Raw genomic sequence first — 18,013 nt, forward strand, 5'->3', positions numbered from 1 at the left:
GCCCTGGAGGCCAGGCTGTCAGGTGTCCAGGCCCGATACCTTTGTCGACTCCCATTCCTGGGGAGGGCAGCGCTTCCCTCTCCTCCTGGAACCCTACCCCTGTTGACTGCCTTTTGATTAGAATGTGGACTCTAACTTGGAATTAACCTGATTAATGTAATGAAGGCAGGGCCGGCTCAGCACCGCCTGGTGATGAGGGGAGATGGATTGGGAGCGAAGGCGCTCGGATGGAGGCGCGGCCGTAATTGCTGCGTTTACTGCTACCTGCCTCGCTGACCCTGCTGTTTAGCCCATTAATGATGATGCACAAGCCTCACTTTCTAGAGATAATGACAGAGAATCTCGGGGGAGGGTGCAGGAGGAGGGAAAGGTACTGGGGGTCTGGGGTCTGACATGGATCTGAGGATGACTGTCTGGCAAGGGTGATGCAATGAGGGGCCAGGTCACAGAAGCACATGGGGAGCTGAAGGGTGCAAAGGTACATCACAGGGGTTCCTCGAGGTTCCTGCCCCTTAGGGTAGCCACTCATCACTGAGTCTTAAGCAGGGGCCGCTGCACTTGGCAGGGCTTTCTAACTGGGTTGGAGGCCAGCACGCTGCCTCCCCAATTCAAGAGGGCTTCCTGGAGGAGGGACTTTTGAGAGGACAGATAGTCTAGGCTGTTGCACAAGTGTTCGGTTAATACACCAGCCTTGGGTGAGGGGGAGAACATGTGGGAGGTCAGGGAGGAACTTTATTGACACCTGCCACCTGCCCCAGAGGCCAGGTGGGCTAAGTGGCCTGAGGACAGTCCTGCAATCCTCCGCTGGACTCCATTTGTGCACCCTGCACCCATGTCTTAGCTTTGTAACTGGCAGTCTTCGTGGATCCACACGAAGCTCCCGGGCAACTAGAACTTCCTGCTTTTCCTCACCTGAGCCACTGACATACCTGGACTGACTCACAATGCATTGGGGCAACCAATATGTGGCACAAATTCAGGACTTCACATTTATCTCTTAAATTCCATTTTGTCAACCCATCTTTCCAAGCTGTCTGTAAGAGCCTTGTTTCATCCTCCATCATTTGAAACATATTTTATATCTTCTGATTATCCGATGAAGGTCATTAACAAAAACAGAAGGGCCGCGGGTAAAGTCATGGGCCCAAGCTCTCAAAATTTCAGGCTTCCACACACTCACCTCCTTTTTCTTTCCCTTTTCCCATTTTGATTACTGGTTCTTAGCAGGCCCGCGCCGGTTGTCATGGCGCATGAGTGTTTTTGTCCACCCACTGGTGCAGTTAAGAATGCACGTTGGGTCAGGATGTAAATGCCATGAGGGCAAGAACTACATTTGTCCTGTTCATCACAGTATCTTCAGGCCCTAGTTCTCTCTCCGAGGCACAGGAGGTACTCAGTGTAGAGTCGTGGAGAGAATAAAGGACGTGTCTGACAGAAATGGGGGTAATAGTGACGTCAAGGTGGGATGACCAAGGGGCTATTGTGCAAGACGTTAGGGATATTAACTCGGTTATCACCTCAGGCACCCGCCTTCTGGACTTTGCCCCCAGGTCTGGCATTTGAAGGGGTGGAGAGGGGAAGATGTGGTGGGAATTTTTAAATAAAAACTCTGGAGGGAGAAAGAGAGAGGTACGTGAGTTGGCTTTGGGGTCAGGAAAACTTGGTTGTGATTTTGCTTTAGTTATTTAGTACCTGCATGATTGAAGGCCATTGCTTATCGTTTCAGAGTCTCAAGTTTTTTCATCTGTAAAATGGGCTTAATAACACCTACCCCTCTCAGTTGTGGGATTTAAATGCAACAATGGAGTCAAAGCTCAAAGCAGGCACCATGTCTGTGAGCTGTGGCCCCGGCGCCCTTTCTTCTCCCTCTTCCTTACAGTGGAGACTGAAACTCTCAGGGGAGAGAAGAGTGTGAAGAATGTTGTGACCAGCGAGAGGGACACCAGTTTACTAAGAGACTGTGTGAAGCACCTGAGAGGTTAAGGCTGGAAAGGAGGGGAGGTCAGTAAAAGCTGCCTGGCAGGACAACACCCAATAAACCCATGTGCATCCATCTGCAGAGAGAGAGGCCACAATCTCAGAGTGAGCCCCGCCAAGTGCTGGCACAATGTATATTATTAAATGCGACAAACAAGTTCAGAACAAAAATCTGTATTTTTGTATATTTGTGCATATACCAGGATATCACCTCTTTTTTTCTTTTTGCAAAGAAGTTAAGTTTAAAAACTAAAAACCAAGATTCTCCTTAATTTCTCCACATTTGTTAATCTTTGTGAAGACTCAATATAAATAAAACTCTTAGCATTAAAGGGAATTTTAAAAATACAGTGTACTTTTCCTTTTTCATTGTGATAAAATATGCCTTTTAACCATTTTAAAGTTCAAAAATCTGTGGCAATAATCATATTCACAATGTTGTGCAGTCATCACTACTATTTCTAAAAAATTTCTCATCATTCTAAACAGAAACTCTATGCTATTAACCAGTAACTTCCAATTTTCCCCACTCATAAACTCCTGGAAACATCTATTGTGAGTTTGCCTATAAATGGAATCATATGATATTTGGGGTTTTTTGCTTCTGGTTTCTTTCACTTAGCATAATGTTTCTGGAATCATCCATGTTGTAGCTTATATCACAACTCCATTCCTTTTTTGTAACTGAATAATATTCCATTGCATGGCTATATTAATACCACAGTTTGTTTATCTATTCATCAGTTGATGGCCAGAGATTTTCTCTCAATATCTGAAATACATTTCTTCAAATCAAATGCTCTGCTTGAACTGAGAACTTATTATGGTATTTTTAATAGGAAAAATGATAACAGGTCATGTGTCCACTCAAAACCCTGACTAATGTATCCAAGCAAAGTGCCTATATGTTTATAAAATGTAGCTAAATCCAACTAAAATGCCTATATATAAATAACAAATTATTATGTTATGGCATACTCAAAGCATTGCTTTCTGGTTACCAAATAATACACATGGTTGTAATAGATGACTGCTTCATTAGCAATAAGTAATTTCAGCATCAGCCACACCCCAGATGCACAAACCCTTTGTTGACACTTCTCAAAACATCTAGACATGATTCTGACACTCTACCAATTCTATTTGAAATGTAACTTTGCATTTTTCCTGTGTATCATTATGTTCAGAATGAACATAGTGGTGAGTTTTGGGGATGCAAATACTGAATATATTTTCCCTGTATAAACAACTTGGAGATACATGGGTTCTATAAAGTTTAGGTTCTGAAAGTCTAGAGCTGTTATTCCAGGAAATGTTAACAGGGGAATATGTTCCACAAGATAGCAAATATGGTTAAACAAAAAACAAAAGCAGGTCCTCCCTGGTAGCACAAGGGATTAAGCACAGCATCGTGAAGCTATCCACAGCCTCTGTAGTATAAGTTCGATTCCCTGGCTGGCCAGGGAGCAACCCACATGGTGCAGCAGACCTCTCCTGACTTGCCCGCTGCTCCCCTCAGCAGTGTATTTCAGTCTGTCTGCCTGTTTTGTTCCCCACTGTCTCTGGTAAATCCTCTCACCCCCACCTCTGGGATGGAAATGGACAAGTACAGAGACTATATTAAGCAAGGATTAGACAATGAATCCAGAAATTAAAGATTGGCAAGATTGATTCCTGGCAAAATTCTAGAAAATGCCTTTATATATGGGATCTGACAATGCTTAGCAAGGAGAATGCATCTGCCTTTTGGCGGAAGCCAGCCAGAAATACATGTCAAAGGGTAGAACATCTTGCTTCTTCTGCTGTTAAGGACACTGAATGGAGAGGTGAGGGGAAAGCTGAAGATACTGTTTTTTGCTTTTGAGAGGGTGTGAAGCAGTTTGTCATATTATCCTTGAGGACGCAATAAAGCAATGTGGGCTGCATAATATCCCTGCTTGGTGAGTTAATAACCTCTGACTCACTGCCCCCAAAGATGTGATAGCAACAGGGTTTACATTTTCCCACTTGGAAGTCTTCAAGTCTGTGACTCAGACCTGGGAATGTGATGTTTCTCTTAGTGGCTCAGATGAAGATGTAGGTATTTAGCTCATCACACTTCCAGATGACTCCAAGAGGAGCAGGATCACTAATAGGTTGGATGACAGACCTGAGATTCAAACTGACTTGACAGGCCGGAACAGGGATCCTACACTGAATGGCATTGGGAGAAGGGTGGATATGGAGTCCTTCAGACAGGTTAAAAAGATCAGAGGTACAAATATGGGGCTGGGAGCCCTGGCTTATGAATGAATCATTGGAAAAAGATCAAGTTTATTTGACAACTAATTCATTGTGAATCAATTGTGCAGCACTGCCAAGAGGACCATGACTCCCAGGCTCCCAAGCTGCCTTGTGGACAGAGAAAGGCCAATGGTCCCATTAGGTCCAGTATTTTGCTCATCTTGGGGGTGAGGATGGCATCTTAAGAGTGATGTTCAGGGCAGAGCAAGCCTGTGGTAGAGGATGCAAACACCAAGTTCAGAAAATTTACTACTAAACTGGGATATATTTGAGAGTGAAAGAAAGTGCTGTTAATAACTGCTATGTATAAATCTATCTTTGAAGCATCATTGAAAAAGCTGGGACTTTTTATATTGAAGAAAATTAAAAAATCAAATAGTTGTAATATGAGAAGGGGAATAGATTTCTATGGTCCATTATTTTTAAAAAACGTTTATTTAAAAAGGAACATGCTTTTTGAAAAAAACTCAAACAATAGCCAGCTTCCTTCTGTCAAATGGTATTGATACTAGTGTTCATCTTGTTATGAGGACGAAAGTGTTCAGAATGGTATATGGCATAAGAATTTGTAAGATGGAGCCTCCCTGGTGCCCTGAGTTCTATCATCGGCCAATACAGTGCTGCAGACCTTTTCTGCCTCACCCTCTGCTCCCCTCACCAGTGTATTTAGGTAGATCTGCCTGTTCTGCTCCCCACTCTGTCTCTGGTGAATCCTCTTACCACCGCCCCCCACCTCTGGCCTACACCCAGTTCTTCTATGCATAAGTAAATAAATAATCTTAAAAAATTAAACAATAAAATGTGAAAAAGAAAGAACTTGTTAGATAAAGACAAAAATGAAACTACTTAAAAGAAAAAAAGTTTTCCTTTTTCCCATAATCTCCCATCCTCTCAGTTCTGTGCCTCAGAAGTAGATATATTATTAATTTTCTGTGTGTATTTCTACATTTTTTATTCAAAAATTTAAACTAATGTGCTGACATGAAGCAAGTGTAACAAGATCTTGATAATGACTATTTCTGAGTGATTAGAATATGGGAGTTCATTGTACTATTCTATTTTTACGTATCTGAATTTTTCATTAAAAATAGTTATGTATATAGCTCAAAAAGCAAGCTAATACAAGGCTATAGCTATCCTCCTATTAGCTCCCCAAAGACTATCATTTTTAAATTGTTTACCTACATCTTCTCGTATTTATTTCCCTATTTCTATTGAAATATTATGTTTCCATTGTTATTTTTGGCTATTTGTGTTTTAGATATTATCTGTTGTCTACCATTTACGGAAGAAGAGGATTGAATTCTCTTATGAATATCTATATTAATGTTATATTTGTTAATTCTCTTAATATACACATCATAATTTGGAGTAAAATCAAGATTTCATATTTATGTACATGAATATGTAAATATATGTATTTTATAGTTGAGGACTATTTTGATTTTCATCACATTTTATTTCTTGAATAGACTTTTGTTTTCTTTGAGTTAATTACCTCAGACATTTTTGGTGGTTTGCTAAGTTTTCTAATTACTTATTACTAATTCATGTACAAATTTCCAACAGAAATATGAAAATCATTATATTTTGTCATGCATATTTCATCATCTGTTGTTACCATATTTTAGTGATGGCATTGTTTTTGAATCTGCATTTTTTCCATTCATGGCCATCACTAACACAAATCACACTTTTGAATAAATTAAAAAAAAAACACTCTCTTTGGCCTCATGGATTATGAAAAGAAGTTTCCTGGGATGGCAAATTAAGAATGGGGCTCTCCTTGGGAAGACCAATTAGTAAGAGTGTCTTCTTCCTCTGGGTTTGAGGCGACTCTTCAAATGGGGGTTGGCAAGCTGAATGCAAGGTAGATCTCAGTTCTTATTTATGACCTCCAAGTTATTGTCAGGGAACAACTTACACAACTTCTACCTGTGCTGGTTACTGCATGGAATTTTCCTTCTACATCATTTTGGGAATTTCCTTCACCTCTCTCTTGTGTTAGATCTTTTACTTACAGATTCCCAAGTAGTGCTTTTTCTTGGGTTATTCATTCATTTTTGATAGAATGGGCAACACTGTGCAGCAGTTTTAAAGAAAGGATTCATCGGAATTTTAGGGGATTTTGGAAATGAGATAGTGAGAATTAATTTTAGTCTAACACATAACTGATATTTTAGCTGGTTATAGAATTCTAGACTTACTTTTTTCTAAGATTTTTTAAAAATAAATCTTTCAAGTTGGCTTTTTTCCAAAGTATAATTACTATTCTAAGTCTATCACATTTTCTTTTTTTTGTTTACTTCTTCCTTTTCTCTCTACACCTTTTTAAAAAAATTTCACATCTTTTCATTAAATTGATATTTCCCCACCACCACTCTCCTCACACCCCTTTGATCTTTTGCCTTCACTCTTCCCTCTTAATATCACTTTATTAGTGTCCACTGTATAAAAGTCCAATATTTGTCTTTGTCATTCTCACTTGCTGTGCTACACGTAATTCCCTCAAACTCCTTCCACTTTTCTGTATATGGCAATATTCCATCTTTTCTTATGCCTCAATTATATTCCACTGTGTAGGTATACTATATCTTCTTGATCCAGTTCTCTATCAGTGGTTAGTTTTCATTGTTAATCTTCAGAAACTTACTCCCGAATTTTTGTAATTAAAACATCTTTTCCCTTTCTCTCATTCTCAAAGCTTCTCTGTATCCCTTTGTGTTCTAAAATGTTATGATTATGTGCTTTGTTATGAGAAATTATAAATACACTGTGCTGGGTATTATATTTTCTTTATTTATACTCTAGTTTTCATACTTTCTTTCCTAATTTCTTTCCTAGTTTCATCTCTGTGATTATTCTGTTTTCTGGATTTTTTTCAATCTTACCTTGAAAGTCTTCCATTAAATATTTTTTCCTCTAATTATATGTACATACACACAAATACACATAAATATTCATTTCCAGGGGTTAAAAATTATTATTCTAAATGTGCATTAAAAATACACCTTGTCTTTGTTTCATGAATATAAATTTCTTTGACTTTTTTGAGACTGTTAATTAAAGATGAGTTTCTTCTCTTCCCTGAATTGTCTTTGATACTTTCAAGTTCTTTTTCTTGTGGTAGGTAACCCTGGTTTATATTTCTTATGTTGGAAACATTTTTTTTAACTTTGTTTATTTATTTGTTTGTTTGTTTGTTTATTTATTTATTTATACAAGAACTGGGGTACAGGCCAGATGTATGGGAGGGTGAGAGGATTCACCAGAGACAGATGGGGGAACAGAACAGGCAGACTGACGAAATACACTGCTGAGGGGAGCAAAAGGCGCGACAGGAGAGGTCAGCCAGATCATGTGGGACCCTCGCCAGCCTGCCGGGAACGAACTGGCACTGCAGAGGCAGCGGACAGCATCACAGCGCAGCCTGTGCCACCAGGGAGGCCCTGGAAGCATATTTTAAAGCACTAATGTCCTTCCTTTTCTGTCCACCAATACACAAAAGTAAAGTAGAAAAGACTGAAAACTCTGGGTATGTTTTGGAGCTGCTGATTAATAGACATCATTGAAGAGTGATTTAGTGGGAAACCAGATTTTTTTGCAGGAGAATCTAATTACCAGAATCTAGAGGTTTCTTCTTTTGAACTGGTAAGTTTTTCCAGGATCTTCAACTTAGTTAGGAAACTGAAGACAGGGCCTCCCCGGTGGCGCAGCGATTGAGCGCTGGGCTGCGAAGCTGCCCGCAGCCTCTGCAGCGCCGGTTCGATCCCCGGCTGCTCCCCGGCCACCGGAGGAGGGTCCCGCATGGCGGGCAGACCTCTCCTGCCGCCCGCTGCTCCCCTCAGCAGTGTACTTCGGTCCTTCTGCCTGCTCTGCTCCCCGCTCTGGCTCTGCAGAGTTCTCTCACCCTCCCGCGCTTCTGACTGTACCCAGTGCTTGTATAAATAAACAAACAAATAAATAAATAAATCTTTAAAAAAAAAAAAAAAAAGAAACTGAAGACAAATGTTATTTTTCTGAAAGTCAAGATATAGAAGATGGCCACCCCAGAATTTACTAGATTGTTTTACTATAACAATGATTTGAAAACTTTTTATTATAGAAAATTTCAAACATATTTTAAAATAGAGGGGACTCCAGCTCCAACAATTACTAATTTATAGCCAGTCATGTTCCATATAGTCCCCAAATATTCTACCCCCCATATCATTTATAACAAATCCAAGACATTATATCACTGAATCTATAAACACCTCTGTTTAAGTTTCTAAAATAAAATGATTTCAAAAGTGACCATAATATCACTAGTATGTCTAAAAAACATCATAATATGCAAGCAGTACAATGTTTGTGTATGTATTTCCTTCATAATTTGTGTTCCTATTCTCCCTGTTCCTCTTCTTTTTAAACTCTTTGCAGGATTCAGATATAGTACAATTAGTTGATATGTCTCTTACGTCCCTTTTATCCTATCCATTTTCCTCTTTGCAATTTCTTTATTGAAGAAGCCAGATTGTTTTCGCTAAAATTTTTGAGTCATGTGCTCGCTTCGGCAGCACATATACTAAAATTTTTGAGTCTGGGAAAACTATACGAGCAAGAGCCTAAATCTGAATGCATCCTTGTGGTTTCTCAGTTCCTAGCATTACCTAGAAGATGGTAATTACCATTGAATTCTTGATCAGATTCAGGTTTGATCTTTTGGAAATCCTACCTAGTAGGGTTTTTTTGGTTTTGTTTGTATTTTCATTGAGTGTCACAAAATGTTGTTTCTCCTTTTGATAAATTAGCAACCATTGATGATCATTACCTACATGTATTATTCGACCAAGGACTGCAAAATGGTGATATTCTAATTCTATCCATTCCATCTTCATTCATTAGCTGGAAGACTTCTATAAAGAAAAACTTCCCCTCACTCACTATTTCATTTTCTTGAGTTACATTTCATATAAGAAAGGCAGTAGGCATGCTTTAGTCTCTTACTATCAGTTTTCCAAATAATGAGTTGGGTTTCTAGCATCTTCCAAAGAAGACCAATGAGACTTTTCTTTAAAGTTTAGCTTTGTTCTCATAGGTTTAAACATATGTGCTGAGTTTCAGTCAACTGCAACTGCTATTCTCACTGATACTTAGTTATCCCATTGTTGGTCAGTGGGAGCTTCTGATTTGCATGTAAGTCATTTTGAAATGACTCTAATAGTTTTCAATAGCTTCCTTTTATGACAAGATTTCCAGAATCATCTTGTACATTTCCTGTTTCAGACTTGGCATGTTCTATTTTCCCAGAGTTCTGGTTCCTTTTAGGACCAATGGTATTTAAAGACCACAATCTGAGGACTAGCAGTGCTTATTGTTACTGAGTTGGTCAATTTCTTATCTTTTTCAGTGGACAGAACCAAGAGATACATTTTTGAAAAAGTAAAACCCATCAAGAGTTATTATTTGAGGGCCTCCCCTGATGGTGCAGCGGTTGAGCGCTGGGTTGCAAAGCTGCCCGCAGCCTCTGCAGCGCTGGTTTGATCCCTGGCCACCGGCGAGGGTCCCACATGGCGCTCAGACCTCTCCTGCTGCCAGCTGCTCCCCTCAGCAGTGTACTTCGTCAGTTTGCCTGTTCTGCTCCCCTCTCTGGCTCTGGTGAGTTCTCTCACCCTCCCACGCTTCTGACTGTACCCAGTGCTTGTACAAATAAATAAATAAATCTTAAAAAAAAAGTTATTATTTGATATGTCCAATTGAAATCCAGGGCCACAGGGAATTTATTTATCTTCACCCACTGTCCACCAGATTTTGTTTATTTCTCCCACACCAAATATCTTTAAGAACATCAGTACCATTATTTATTTGCTTTATTAGTGTTTGTCCCACTAGGAAATGTATATATTACAAGGTTTAAAATCAATTACAAGGTTTTAAATTAATTGAAATAGTTTCTTTCTGAGTGGTTATAATACCAACTCCAAAAGTAGTTTCATTTTGTTCTTGATTTGGGGCGGTACTTATTTATCTGATTTTGTTGCATTGTTATGTGAAATATTTACATAGTTCTAGAATAGAGGTATAAGCAATGATATCTACCTTCTACCCTGTTCTCTCCAGTTTGCCTCCTCCCTTCTTCACTGGACGAACATTTAAAAAATTTTTGGATTATCTTTCCATTTTGTAAAATGTAAGTAAATGAGTATATATATTCATAGTTCTCCTTTCTTGGATAAATGGTTACCAATTACACATATTTTCATTCACCTTAACATTAGTTTTTTAATACAATTTTTGCCTAGCAATATGTTATGTGTTTTTCTTGTGACTCAGTCTGTCCCTGGCTTGCTTCTTACCCAGGGACATATACTTCTTAAAGTAGATTCCCTATGGCAATGGCATGGATATGCTTTCAAGAGAAAGGGACATGGATTCAAATTCTAGCTCTACCCTTTATTTGCTGTGTGACTTTGGACAAACATCTTAACCTGTCTGGACCTCATTATCCTTATCTGTAAAATAGAAATTATGAAGTCTTTTTTACAGGGCTATTGTGGACAATTCAGGAAGCACACTGAGCACAGTGCCTACTCCATAAACGTGAATTGTTTTCAATTGTGTTTTAAGTGCTGAGTTTTCTTTTATACCTCACAATGTGGTGATTCTAAGAATTTTACAAGTACTGAAGGTCATTTACCATCTGAACAGATACCTTTTGAGCCAAGTGAGCACTCAGAATCCTGAATGCTGCCAGGCATGATCAGCGACTGCTTTGCAGTTGGGGGCAGCCTCTTTCTGACCCCAGCCTAAGGCACCACCATTCTGGCCAGCTCTGCAGAGCTGTGACCTGTCCTGAAAAGCCACTGCCATTTCTTGCCTCACTGACTTCCCCTCTTGGCTTAGCCATTTCCTGTCCCAGGCAGCAGCATCCCTCCGGAAGCTGCTTCCAGACCTCTGGTGCACCCTGAGGAGGCTTTAACCTTAGATTAGGTAAGAATTCCGTTCTTGGGGCCCTGGGACTGAATTCCGTCCGCTTCCCTTCCCCTGTGCTTTATTATTGCGTAACATCATTGCCACTCTGCCATTAAGTTGTGGCATCATTATATCAGTACATCATTAGGTAGTTAGCATGATTATGCTGTCAGGTTGTCATTTCATTGTTGGGTTGTGTGCCTCATTACAGTCATTTCAGCACTACAGTGTCACTGAGTTCATGGTTACCTCATTACCACAAAAAAGCCCCATATTTTTAACCAGTATATTGACCCATCGTTTCTCTGCTGGTGTTTGTCAATTGTCATGTGGTTATCCTGTTTCTGAACTACACCATTACAGCTCTACACTATCGCCTGTACTTGGTGACTTGTTTTTACTGCATTGTATCTTTGTAGGGTCACTTTGTTTCAGTGTTATACTATTCCTTTGCCACAGGCCTAGATTTATCCACCCTAACTGAAGTCAGATTTGGAGACTAGGAAAGTGTATTTCCCAATTCAACATCCCAAGGCCAATTCACCCCCCTGAGTTAGTGCTTGTGGATTCTGTTTATTGGACATCGTGCTCCGGAGTGTCAAACTCAGACAGGTACGCAAGGTCATACTCATTGTTTCTAACCCCAAGTCAGTCTTCTCACCTCTGCTGATGGCCTCACCGGCTACCCAGCTTTTTGGAAGACAAACGTGAGGGCAGTCATCTCGACCAGAGTGTTAAGCTGGAAGTCAGTGTATGAGTGCCTGCGCCATCTCAGACAGCCTGTCACCAGGCCTGCTTAGGCTTCTAAGCAGGGAGCTGGAGTCCCCTCAGTTCACCTGTCTCCCTCTGCCCTTCAAGAGAGACTTCTCTAACACAGACCTTCCTTCCTCAGGGCACACGCTCTCTCTCTTTCTCTCTCTCTCTGATCTAATGGTTTCTCTGTCTCAGCCTTTCTCTTCAACTACACTGACAGTCAGAATTAACTTTGCATCTGGCCATCTTTAGAAATGGTCAATGACCCTACTCCCACCCCCACCCCCATTAGGGGCAGGAAAAAGGTTAAGCAAAGTCCTGTCTGCTACCCATTGCCCTTCACAAATTGGTCTCCTTCTTCCTTATCCCTTTCACCTCATCAGTATCCAAGTCCTGTCAATTTGATCACTGGTAAATATATCAAACTCACTTTTCACAAGTCCCCTTTCTAACTCCCTCCCCTGGCCAGCCCTTCTCTGATCAGCTCCGTGCTTCAGCCAACCTGTGCTTCTGCACAGAGCAAGCTTCTAGGCCCTAGCTCTGCTTTCCTTGAAGTCCTCTGCCTTTGCTCTACCATTCTGCCCTGCAGCTCTTGGCAGTCTCTCCCTCTAAGCCCAGCACAGCTGGTTTGGGCCAGTGTGACGAGCTCAGCCACAAGTTGATTGAGTGTTTCTGAGGGTCTCTCATCCCTCCAGCCACCCCAACCTGTCTTGGGCTGACAGCAGTGGTCTGACTGCAGGATCCTGGCCCCAGAGTTAGGCCAGGGATAGAGCCAACACACGGTTAGGTCTTTATTCATTCATATATTTATTCAACAAATATTTTCTGGTATTCATTAAATGCCAGATTTGAAGAATCAAGACAAGGACTGAAACTTAACATTTTGGTGGAAAGACAGACAAGGTACATGTTGATGGATAGGGGAGTTTGGGGAGCTGTAAAAGCGCATCACATCAAAGGGTCAGGGAAGGCTTCCAGGAGGGAGTGATATTTAATCTGAGATCTCAAGGATGAATAGGATTTAGTCAAGTAAACGGGGGAGGGTTTTGTGTGTGTACCTGAGTGGAAAATGCTTTCCGTGTGCAAAGGCCAGAAGGAAAGGTCAACGGGACTGGAGCAGAGAGATCAGGGAGGCGTGCTGGAGGTGACACTGAGCTGGAGGCAGAGGCTGGGGCTTTGCAGTTTGAGTTAAGTTAAGAGTTTGAACTTGAATCCCTGCAGGTCCATTTGGTCGACCAGAGTGTTAAGCTGGAAGTCAGTGTATGAGTGTTTGGGAGGTGAGCAGAATATTCTTTGCATTTTTAATGATAATACTAGTTATATGCAAGAGTCTAAATCAAGAGAGCACACAGAACTGCTGGTGACTCAGCCTTGGGGGAGGAACAAGAAGCAAGAAGTATTAAATTTGACAGTTTTCCAGAGGCTGAATTGACAAGACTTGGATTGCGATTGGATAAGAGGGATGAGGAGAAGGGAGGGGTCAAGGACAAGTGGTGGGGTTCTGATTTGAGTAGTTGAGTAGCCTGATTCCCCCAGATCAAGCTTAGTGGGTAGGACAACCATACTTTGGGCTCCACACAGAGATTCACCCAAAAGGTTTGAGGGTAATGATAGGGGAGTACAGGTTGTTATGGGGCCTAGCCCAGTCAGAGGGTCAAAGAGGGCTACCCGGTGGGGCTAGTGGATGGCAAGGTCGAAGTCCAAGTTATGCCTCTAAAGTCCAAGTTATGAGCTTGGGCCTAGGATTGGGATCTGGGGGTATCTGGAACATGAGGAAGCAGAAGGCCTGGAGACTTGGAAGTGGACTCAGGGTGGCCCACGTCCTGGGTGACTCTAGCCTTGGTTGGTGACAGACGGCTGGGCTGGGCTGGGCTGCCCTCTCCTCCTCCGATAATTAATCCCGCGCGGGGGCCGCGGGCGATGACAGGGCTGTCTAGCGTGCACTTAAGCATTAAATGACCAATTTCTGTCAGACTAACTTCCCCAGCCTCCCCGTCCCCTCCTCTGCCGCCCACCCCCCGCCTGCACCCCCTCCCTCTGCTCCCTGCACTCTGAGTTTTTCAGCAACTGATGGCTCCTGGTTCATTTCTGTGGAATTAATTGGTCCCTGAATGAATTCTGTTGACAGGGCAATTTATCATGTGTTTGGGCTGACAGTGCGGGTGTCGGGGGGTAGGGGGTGGGGAGACGAATGGGGGGGCTGAGATGAAGGGAAGGAGGGGGTCTGGGTTGGGGTGAATATTGACCATAGATGGTGACTTGAGAGGTGCCAGCCCAAGGGCTTGGGGTGCCATAGAGCACCCCAATCATGGCTTCATCCTTTGCTACACATCCCAATCCCACAAGTTTGAGAGAAAATGCCAAATTGGAAAGAGCTCCCCAAACTTTGTCTGGCTTCTCAAATCTTCAATCATATCACTTGGGGGTGTCTCCATTGGGGGTATTCCGCATCACCCTACTTTAACCCTCTGAAGGCTGAAACAGGGCCTGGGACTCTGGGAAAGATTAAGGGAGTATGAGTGTGTATGTGTGTCTCTGTGTGTGCACGTGCGCACGCTCATGTACTCAAGGAGTGAAGGACTGATTAGTCTGGGGGGTAAGGGGGCTGGTCCCCAGGGAGTTGGGCGCTCAGCCGGCCTGGCTAACAGGGGCCTAAGGGACTGGCTAATTAAGGTATTGGGATGATTTGGGCAGGTGGGGGTGTGGGGGGAGGCAAGAAATGTAGTTGGTCCCAAATAACTGTTTCCTTTGTCTCCCTACCCTGCACCCTCGATGGTCCCCACCATTCTCCTGTGTCAGAGCTTGCAGCCCCTACCCCTGGAGAATTGTGGACAGACGCTGGAAAGAGAGATAAGAAATGGCAGTGCTCACTCCCAGGTGGGAGAGATGGCAACACATAAATAGATGCAAACCTCCTTCTTCTCAGCTTACAAAAACCCCATCTGAATATATCCACTTCACTTCCACCATAGAGCTTTCTTGAACTTCTCCTGGCCACAAAGATTGCCCACGCACCTACAGGCCCCAATGCAGAAGCCTAGAATATCAAAGCAGGAAGGACTAGGGGACATCTGGTTTTACACAGGAAGAAACTGAAGCACAAAGAGAAGGAGGGGTTTGTTGAAGGTCACACGATGACCTTGTAAGCCAACTTCTGGCCCCTTCTACACCCCTCTGGGAGATCATTACACACACATGATTTCTCTTCTCCTCTAGGCTGCATATGGGAGCTGGGAATTGCTTGGGGTGAGGTTCTTATTCACACCTCACCTACAAGGTGGCCGAGGACACTCTTGGGCACTTGGGTACGGACAGTCACAAAGATCGCACCATGAGAATGGGCTAGGGATGAATCAAGTAGGGAAGTCACAGGAGGGGGGTGTGGATCAGGTGGGAAAGGGAGAAGAGTGGTAACTTGAGGCGCCTGGACGCTGTGTCCTGAGAGACGGAGCCCAGCCAGGGCAAAGGCCTACCTCCCGCATGTGCGCTTCCTGAGCTGGCTGGTAGTAGGCTCCTGCTGCTCTCACAGCTCTTTCTGGATCCCCAAGAAAGATTCTTCCCAAACTCTCTACCCTCAAGGATGGACCCAACTCTGTCCCCCAGCCCCGCCCCACTTTCAGTAGATAGCAGTTGTGTCTCTTGCGATCTCTGAGCAAACCTAGTAGCCCCCAGCTTTCATGACTTCCTCTCCCCAGGAGAATTTTCTGGTTCCTCCCCAAACCACACCTCAAAGTCTCCATCCACCCTTTCAGGCCTCCTTCCATAAGCCCCTCATAGCCATCTCATAGCAGCCCCACCCCACCCCACCCCACCTCCCTCCACTGCTCCAGCCAGCGGGCTTGTCCACACAGCCCTCAGCCTGAAAGAAACTTCCCTCAAGCTCATCGACCACCCCTGCCTTCTAGACCTTTCAAAGGACCTGTGCACCCGGTGCCTCCTCCTGGGGCTCAGCCACCCCTCTTCCTGGTGACCCTTCCTCCAGCTTCAGAAAGCACCAGCTTCGGGTCACCAGGCGTCCCCTATTCACCAAATCCAATGGCCTTGCCCTGAGTCACAGTCACACAGCCACACCCTCCTCTCCAAATTTGGTTGACTTATTAAAAAGGGATGGTTTTCCACATGTTCCACAATGTTTGCAGCAGCTTATTTGCAACAGCTAGGACCTGGAAGCAGCCTAAACCTCCTGCAAAGGATGAATGGATCAAAAAGATGCGGCGCCTACACACCACGGAGTTACCACCTTGCCACCAGGAGGCCGGCGCAGCCACTGTCAACAAAGTGGAGGGAATTTGAAAAAAAGATATTTGCAGCAAATTTAGTCGGAGTGATGAAAACAAACACTGAACTCATCTGACAGACAGTTCAGCAACATCAAATACTTTCAAAAACGAGTGGACAGCAGTAAACAGCCCGCGGGCGCTGAGGCTAAGATGGAGGAGGGAAGGGCAGGGACACGGGGTCCCCAGTGGTGGGGGTGGGAAGAAGTAAAATGAGTATCCCCCCAAAAGTGGTTTTTTAATCTGTCGAAGACCTGAATCTCTTTATTTTTTAATTTAAATTTTATCTTTCAATAAAATAAAAGTCACATTTAAAAAGGACACTCACAGAAATCTCCTTCCCCGCTCCCCACTTATAACCACATTTATTGGATTGTTACTTTTCTGCTGTTATGTGTATAGTGCGAGTGGGGTCAAGACCTTACTTCCCCTCTGCCTTACAGAGTGCCCACGGTGGCTGCGCATTTTCTTTTTTACTTAAAAATATAACGTGGCCATGTTGCGGTGTCAGTGTCCTTCACGAGCTAGTCCCTTGTTCGGACCCCGTCAGCTCTTTTTTAAAGCTTTATTTATTTATGCATACAAGCACTGGAGTGTAGCCAGAGGTGAGAAGGTTCACCAGAGACAGAGTGGGGAGCAGAACAGGCAGATCCACTAAAATACACTGCTGAGGGGAGCAGCGGGTGAGACAGGAGAGGTCGAGCTCCCTGGCCAGGGATTGAACTCATGCCGCAGTGGCTGGTGATAGCTTCACAGTGCTGAGACTGAACCCCTTGCGCCACCAGGGAGGTCATCTCTTCCCTGCCGCCTTCTCCCAACCCTGCAGAACTGGGCCATGGTAATGGGCTCAGACAGGTGTCCTGCCCCACTGTTTCTCCTTGCGCCCGCTCCTCTTCCAAAAATGTCAATCTCTTAAGCTATTCTTTCTTGCTCAAAAAATGTCTATGGCTCTTACTGCCTGTAGAAAAAAGCCCAAATTCCCTCCAGAACTGCTTAAGTCAGAGCTTTCTGGTTGCAACGGACAGACACCCACCACAGTTCCTTAAGTGAAAAAAAAAGGAGAATGTTTTGGACCCTGGAAGTTTAAAAGTGGCTCTGGCTTCAGGCCTCGCTGACTTCAGAGGCTCGAATGAGCCATCAGAGCCCCTTTTCTCTCAGCCTCTTTGCTCTGCATGTCCCTGCCTGACTCTGGGGCTCACTGTGCCCTCAGGGAGGCGCTCTCCACAAGGTGGCAGGGAGTCCTGGGGGGCAAGAAAGAGAGCCTCTGTCTGCAGCACCCAATAACAGGCCTCTGAGGGGACTCTTGTTCCTGGTGTGAGGTGTGTGTGCTGCGGACAGAGGCGGGTGTCGGGCCCCATCCATGGTCAGGCGCTGCGGGTATACTCTTGACAGTCCCGTGAGAACCACACGAGACATGTGGAGGGGTAGTTTCCAATGGAAAAAGGGGTGCACCCTTGATGTCCCCCATGGGATTGTGAGAAGTATGTTGGGTTGTAAGGAAAGTGTCACCCCAGATAACAGTGGGGGTTGCTGGACCAGCCTGAACCACGGGGCTGCACGGGCAGGGACAGCACTGCCTCTCCCAGCCCCCTTAGTCACTCAGCTCTCTGGGGATGCCTGCCTCCCTTAAGTGACTGACAGGTCCTACCATCTCTCGCCCTCCACTCTAGTTCTCTCCCCTGCCTCAGGCTCTGGCTTACTCATAATCTCTCCCTCCTCATCACTTTATTCATTTATTTGTCTGTTATCCATTTGCAGAACAGCTCCTG

This window comes from Talpa occidentalis, unplaced genomic scaffold (assembly GCF_014898055.3).
Source record: "Talpa occidentalis isolate TD23 unplaced genomic scaffold, MPIMG_talOcc4v2.1 talOcc4.8, whole genome shotgun sequence".
Taxonomy (NCBI): Eukaryota; Metazoa; Chordata; class Mammalia; order Eulipotyphla; family Talpidae; genus Talpa; species Talpa occidentalis.